An 8,003-nucleotide genomic window follows, 5' to 3' on the forward strand; every position below is an offset into this window, starting at 1 on the left:
TTAGACACCAATGTCTGAAAGAAAACATTTTGGTGAAGATTGCAGAAACAAAAATATATATTAGTGTATTAGTGTGTTGGCCTCAATATCAGTGCTAGGCCATATCAAGGAAGTTATTTCTGTTATGAAACTTGTGTTTGTATACATATCTACACATATACATATCTATTTTTTCTTATTGTTGTGTGGTATGTTCTCTTGGGAGCAGGGCATTTCTACCAAAAGGAAAGTTCATGTATGTATTTAGAATTTACTTTTTTCGTTTTTAGACAGAATCTTGCTCTGTTGCCCAGGCTGGAGTACAGCGGTGCAATCTCGACTCACTGCAACATCTCCCTCCTGGGTTCCAGTGATTCTTGTGCCTCAGCCTCCCGAGTAGCTGGGACTACAGGTGCACACCACCAAGCCTGCGTAAGTTTTGTATTTTTAGTAGAGATGGGGTTGCACCGTGTTGCCCAGGCTGGTTTTGAACTCCTGGCCTCAAGTGATCCACCCATCTCGGCCTCCCAAGTGCGAGAATTACAGGCGTGAGCCAGCGTGCCTGGCCAGAATTTACATTTTTGGTTGTGTAAATCATGTAAATGGTTTCTAACCCTTGCTTGGTCTCTACCTTTTTAGGCAATGATGGAAGCTTCCCAGAACCATGTCATACCCCAGGAAACCTTAAATACACTTTCAGGAGACTCTTGAATCTTATGGAGACATGTTAGGGAGTTTATGGGCCCCAGGACAAGAAGTCCTTAAACCTAAACAGTCAACACACTTTTTTTTTTTTTTTTAAAAAAAGGCTTGTGATTTTCTGACATTTAATAAACCTAAATTCCACATGATGGTGGCGAAGTCATAAAATACTTTGCCACCATGCTAAGTATTCTTAAAATAAGACACATTCTTCTAATGTCACACTGAGAAATAGAGAACTAACATCATCATATATTGGCTACTGCATAGTAAATAACAAAATATTGTAGAGCGTTAAATAAAAATCATCACAGTTAAAATATGCTTCTGTGAATATTTTGCCTTGTCCTGAAACCAAATTATTAATTGGCAAAAATTTGAGTTTTTTAAATCTATCTGGCTTTTCAAATTTTAACATTAATATAATGTAATATAAATTGATGTATTTTATATTACGTTGTGGGTTAAACATTTTTAAGTATTTGGCCATGCTATGTAATAGTAAATAGTAATATAGCATGTATAAAATGAAATAGTCACATTTTCTCTTTTGAAATTTCAAATTATCATAACATTTTTGTTGAAGTAGGTTTTGTACTTAAAAAAATATATATTTAAGTGCAAATATATATATATATATTTAAGTACAAATAAGTGTTTTTGGTAAAGTCAGGATTTCACCATGTTAGCCAGGCTGGTCTAGAACTTCTGGCCTCAAGTGATCCACCCACCTCAGCCTCCCAAATTGCTGGGATTACAGGCGTGAGCTATTGCACTAGGCCAGAATATTTAGATTAAAAAAATTTTTTTAGCACTTAAGTTTTCTTGAATATCATAAAGAACTTTGTTAGAGTTCTTTAACTCTATAAAGAGTATTCATGGAATGAAATGATACCTTCTAGTATTATTTGCCATATATAAATATTAAATTATTTCACAGTTTGAGTTAATTAATAACTTTTTATGTTTTTTAGAGTGTATTCTCCAGAACACCAGTTCCTTAAAATGCTGCAGATAAAACAGGTTCCACAATCTAAATAAGTTGAGAAATTCTGTACACTATTTCTCTTTTCAAGATTTATTGTGCACTTTCATAAATTGGGGGCTCTGAAGAGTCTTAAGGAAGCAAACCTATTAAATCTATTACAGTGTTTTCCAAATTAGACAATGAAACACATAATAATAGCATAATAACTGCAGAAATAGCATCCTCAAAACTTATTCTAAAGGGCATAGACTTATAAGTTTAATTCCTTTTTGCTGTTTTCTTTGTAATTCAGGTTGTTTGTGTGGATTTTTGAAAATAGCACTGAAGTAGGTGTCACCAAAACTGAATTACATTATGTTCTGCTGCTAAGAGGCAGTTTGATTTTAAGTTATCCAATCCCTATGAGTCTCAATGTATCAATATACTGATACAACAAGTATATTATAAAATACTCTGGAATTCTTTTCTAAATCTCTGTTTTGTTATTCCATAATGTATATTTTATCCTGCTTTTCAAAGACATAGGCTTTTTCAAATTTCCTGCATCTCAGTTATTATCATAAGGCAGGGAGGGCACAATGTTTATTTGATGTAAATAAAAGGCTCCTAAAAGTATGTGAAAGAAACAGAAATCAGTTTCAGAATTTTTCATTCTGCTTATTAAAAATAATACCTACATTAGTGTTACAGCTCTTTTAGAATTTGCTTAGTGGTCTTTCTGTTTTTTTTTTTTTTGGTGGAAAGCCCCTAAAAATAAAAAATTATATATATATATATATATATATATAAAACCTACATAATCATGGCTTTCAACAAAAGATATAGATTGGTTTTTCTCTTGTATGATAAGCAATGTGGAGACAACTCATCCAGGGCTGAATCACAAGGCCAAAGTCTCTGCAATTCCATTAGCTTTTCCCTCACGTTGGCATGATGGCTGCTGCAGCTCCAGCCATAATATCCACCCTTCCAACAAGAAGAAAAAAGTGTTAGTGAAAAGCAGGGGGTGCCTACAGAAAGAAAGCGATAATTTCTCAATTATCCCGAGCAGACTTAGTTTTGCTATCTCATTCAGCATGTAAAGAGTATTTAGCACATTGTAAGAACTCAGAAATATTTGTTAAATGACTCACGCTCATAGGCCAGCTCTTTCTTCCATGACTATGCTCAGACATTACCAGGTTCGGAAATGTAGATTTCTTTCTCCTTAATCTAGGCCAGTTGATGAGTGAAATCCTGGTCCTATTGGTAAAGAAGGGAGCATTGTAGTCAATAGCAGTGTCTGCCACAAACTGTAGTTTTTTTCTGAGGACTGTGCTAATACAAACTACTTTTTCAAACAAACAGAAACATCTATGTTGAAAAAGGGCCACAGATACTGACTCAGCCTCTTTGAGCAGTGTGGAAAGTTTTCTTCACCCATGTCCCTTGTTAACTGCCAAATCGCCTTCCTTTTTAAAAAAAATCATAAATGACTGCAGGTAATATTAATATGACTTCAAACATCCTATGAAAGCATAGTGTAAACCTCAGTGTGTAAAAACGTCCCAAACTTAGAACAAGATCTGTGAATGGAAAATATCAAATAGACTATTGCATAAGTAGACCAGTAAAATTTCATTATAAAAAGATGACTACAGGTATCCACATTATAATTGAAAATAGTGGTAAAAACAAAAATATCTCATAGTTACAGAAAATGGGATTTGGGAATGAAAGAAAATTCACACTCAAAATCTCTCTAACAAAGGAGTAAGTCATATCCACTGATAGTAGCAGAAAGTGGTCTGAAATGCTACAGGCCTTAACTAATGAGTTATATTTTACAATAATTTATGGTCAGCCAAGCATTTTTTACATATGTCATGCATCTCTGTGCGTTTAATCTTCCCAACCACCTACAGAAGAATGGCTGTAATCAGCCCATTTTGCACATGGTAGAAACTGAGGAAATGGGACAACTTGCCTGAAGTCAAGTGTGTTCAAACATCTGTCTGTGATTCCAAAATAGATACAGCATGATATGATAAAAAGGCTGTAGTCTTTTTCAGTTCAACTTAATACTAAAATGATGTTCATTTGCTCCCATCATTGGACAGTTCCTCCAAAATATTTTTTCTTTACTTCAAACTTACCTAGAATTTCCCTGGCTCCACTTTTTTGGCTAAGCATTGGTTTTGGCCTTGGGTCACGAGGTATAACCATACTTAGGCTGTCCACATGGAGAACCTGGTTTGGATGGCTCTGCCAATCGTGCCTCTCCTGGGTTTGAACATAGCAAGGAGTGGACCCAGGATATCACACAGTTACCCAGTTTTAAATCTGTGTCCTCTTTACTACATCCTTCTCTTGCCCCAGTGTAATATTTCAGCAATCTTGTTCAGGCTATTTGTTTACAGGATTAATGTAGACAGTGATTCCTAGGACATGCTATCTAAAATATTATGCAAATGTTTCCAATTCTGAATTCATAGCATAAATAAAAAATTATCCAATTAATTTAATTTATGCCTCCAAAATTTATTAGAAATCTATTTTACTGCAGGCACCTGGTCAACTTCTGACATCCCAAAGATGAATAACACCCATCCCTTCCCTTGAGGAATTTTATATTCCATCCATATAACAATTGCACTGTTTCTGGTTGATGGTTTCTGATATTTTTCTGGAAGTTATTATTAATATTTCCTCTTTTCCTCTTGCTGAGAATTTTTATTTCTTAGTTTGCTGATAAATATGTATTGCTTGTCTGAATACTTACGGCCACTGAATTCCTTCAGTAGACCCTGGAAAACACTGAGCAAATAATATACAGCAGGAAAACCACAAAGTGGGCAGTGCATGGGGCATTTCCCAGAGTAGAGCCTCTTGAATTATTCAGAAGAGCAATTTCTTGTGAGTGCTATTGGAGAGATGTAGTAGAGTTACCATATTAAAGTCTATATTCCTAATTTTGTAGATTAAAATTTGACACAAGAATAAGTAAAGTTTGAAGTGAAACCTCACAAAATACCATTCACTGTGATACATTAAGCAGAATTGCCTAGAAGTGTTCAATTAGACTAAATTTAGTTGATTCGATAATTAGACAGCTGGAAGGAGGAGCTGTTTGAGCAGGATTGGGTGTCTTACTTGGAGGGCTGCAATAAAGCTCAGCTTCCCTGGAACTAAGCTTTTTTCCTTCTTGTGATAGCGAGGTAGGGCGTGGGAGTCAACTCCAGATGGGCCCTGGACACAAGACCAAATTGAGGACTAGATAAAACAAGGCTGGGGCAGAAGCACCTTTCCATAAGACATGCTCATGAGTGTGTCATGTCACTTTACCATTACCACAGCAACACCCAGAAGTTACCACCCTTTCCCTAGAAATTTCTACATAAACCATCCCTTAATTTGCATGTAATTAAAAGTGGGTATAAATATGACTGCTGTACTGTCTGTGAGCTGCTATTCTGGGCACCCTGCCTAGCGGATAGCCCTGCTTTGTAAAGAGCAGTACCGCTGCTGCTACTGTACACTGCCACTTCAATAAAAGTTTCTGTTTAACACCACTCACTAGCCCTTGAATTGTTTCCTGGGCGAAGTCAAGAACTTTGGGGCCTTACCGGTCCTGCATCATCAGGGGAACTGTAATTTCCCATGAATCCCAAAGTTCTCAGGGTTAGGCGGTTGTTTTTTTCCAGATGAGTCCTGTGGCTAGCTGGCACCCCAAATGCAGATTGCATGGCACCAACCAGAGCCTTAATATCACTATTGTCAAAATTGTCTAGTCGAGCTTGCACTATAGAAAGAGGGACTGTGAGGAGGTCAAGTAGATGTTTCTTTCATTCAGGAAGCATTGCCAGTCACCTAAGAGTGAGTTAGTTTCTCTACCAGGAAGCTGTTATATTTTCTGTTGTTCTATGACTTTAGCACATATCACAGTGTATTTTAATTACAATTTCACTTTTTGGCCTCCTCCCCATTTTGTTAAGTTCCACAAGGGCGGGGCTTGTGGTTAGGTAAGCATTGACTCCCAGATTCCTGGCAGTGTTTGTCCTGTGAAAATGCTCTATTGAGTTTTAATCAATTATAAATGCAATGCACCAAGGCTTTTAAGGGTGTGAGTTCTGCAATACAACTAACTGCCTCTTGCCTGCTGAGTAGCCTTAGGCATGGTTAACCTCTTGGTGCATCAGGCCCCTCATCTGCGAAATAAGTACAGTAATAGAAATGATCTTGTGATGTTGTGAGATGAATAAGTTAGTAGAAAGAATGATTTAAAGAAAACACAGTGTGTAGTTCAAGCTAATGAATGAGAGACAGCCTTAAGATGAAAGCAACATACAAATGAGGAAACCAGAGAAAAATGGAGCCACAACCAATAGATCAAGAAGTTGAAGCTTGGACTATCTTGAAACTTCCAATTCTATAAGACATTTCCTTTCCAGCTGTTAAGTCGATTTTCTTTTAATTTTCTATTAAGTTGAAAGAATTCTGACTTAATAGTCACACTTGTTAATATTTTCAGTCTCACAGTTAGGAAATTAAAGTTCCTATAATTTAATTAGCATTTCTCTGCTAAATTAGCGAGACTGGAATCTCCACATTGCTCATTTTTGTTCTGTCTTTGGTAAATTTTTTGTTGTTGCTGTTTTATGCTGACAATGTTCCTATTTGAGACTGTGTCTATTTTATGGATTCTTATGGATGTGTGTGTACATGTATATGTACGTATTCTGGCCTCTACAGAAGATCCTTGAACAACAAGGGTTTGAACTATGAGGGTCCACTTATACATGGAATTTTTCAATCAAACTCGGATTGAAAATGCTGTATTCACGGAATGTGAAACCCTCATATACTCACGGCTGTCTTTTCGTATCCACAGGTGTTACAGGGCCAAATGTGGGACTTGAGTATGCACAGATTTTGGTTTACTCGGGGTCCTGAAACCAATCTCTCAATTATACTGACGGATAACTGCAACACTTTTCTGTTACATGAGATTTAAAGCTCTTTTAAAAAAGAGCTTTAAACCCTTGAGAGCTTAAGCTTCAGTCCGCAAGTCTGAAGCTCAGTTTTAAACTATTTATGGTACAATTTGTTGTGCTCTTTTAATGAGACTTTTTCCCTTATTATTGCTTCTAGGGTCTCATTTAAGAATTCTCACTCTTTATGAAGATATTCTTCAAAGACTTTAAAAGAGTTTTCTCTTGATATTTAGTCTTCTGTAACACACCTGGAACTAATTTTGAGGTATGGTGTTATTGCAGCAAATTTATTGTTTCCATTATGGAAAGCCAATTGTCCCAAGCACGGTTTAATAAGGGAATTCCTCTTTGTGTGATTTGTAATGTCTTTGTTATTGGGCACCAAGAACCCATTATTTCATGGGTCTATTTGTGTTTTATTGATACATTTGTCTATTTCTATACCATCTTCATATTGTCTAATTAATATCATTTATATAATTAACAAATTTAATATAGCGTATAAATAAACTTTCATATTCACTAAGTCAAGGCATCTTATTTGTAAATCTTCTCTATATGTTAATTGGCTCTTCCAGTCAATGCATTTCAACCAGTGTATTAATTTTTAAATTCAGGTAAAATTCACAAAATTTCCCCGTTCTAACCATTTTGAAATGTACAGTTTAGTGCTTTTGGCACATGCACAATGTTGTATAATCACCACCATTACCTAATTTTAGAATATTTTCATCACCCCAAAAAGAAACCCTATACCCATTGAACAATTCCTCCCTATTTCCCTCTCTCCCAGTACATGGAAACCAACAATATGTTTTCTATTTTTATGGATTTGTCTATTCTGAACGTCTCGTATATATGAAATCATATAATATGTGCCATTTTGTGTCTAGGTTCTTTTACTTAGCAAAACATTTTCATGGTTCATTTAGCATGTGTCAGTACTTCACTCATTTATGATGTAGCCATTGTATGGCTACACTACATCTTATTTATTCTTTCATCAGTTAACAGACATTGAGATTCCTTCTACTTTTTGCCTACTAGGAATAATGCTGCTATAAATGTTCATGTACAGGTTTTTGTTTCAACATTTGTTTTCAATTCTCTTAGAAGTGAATCTGCTGTGTCATGATAATTCTGTATTTAACTTTTTGAGGAACTACCCAACTGTTGTCCACAGAAGCTGTACCATTTTACTTTCCCACCAGAAACATATGAATGTTCCAATTTCATTATATTCTTGCCAACATTTATTATTTTATATCTTTTGCAGTCACTCTTGTGACTGTTAGGCAATATCTCATGATTTTAATTTGAATCTTACTAATGGCTAGTGATGATTAGCATCCTTTCACGAG

The 8,003-nt window shown here is 35.7% G+C and overlaps 1 pseudogene; it reads left to right on the top strand.

Moving 5' to 3' along the window:
• The first annotated feature begins 2,348 nt into the window (after positions 1-2,348).
• Positions 2,349-2,418, top strand: LOC129041812 (U7 small nuclear RNA; annotated as a pseudogene).
• The last annotated feature ends 5,585 nt before the right edge of the window (positions 2,419-8,003 follow it).

This window comes from Pongo pygmaeus, chromosome 6, assembly GCF_028885625.2.
Source record: "Pongo pygmaeus isolate AG05252 chromosome 6, NHGRI_mPonPyg2-v2.0_pri, whole genome shotgun sequence".
Taxonomy (NCBI): domain Eukaryota; kingdom Metazoa; phylum Chordata; class Mammalia; order Primates; family Hominidae; genus Pongo; species Pongo pygmaeus.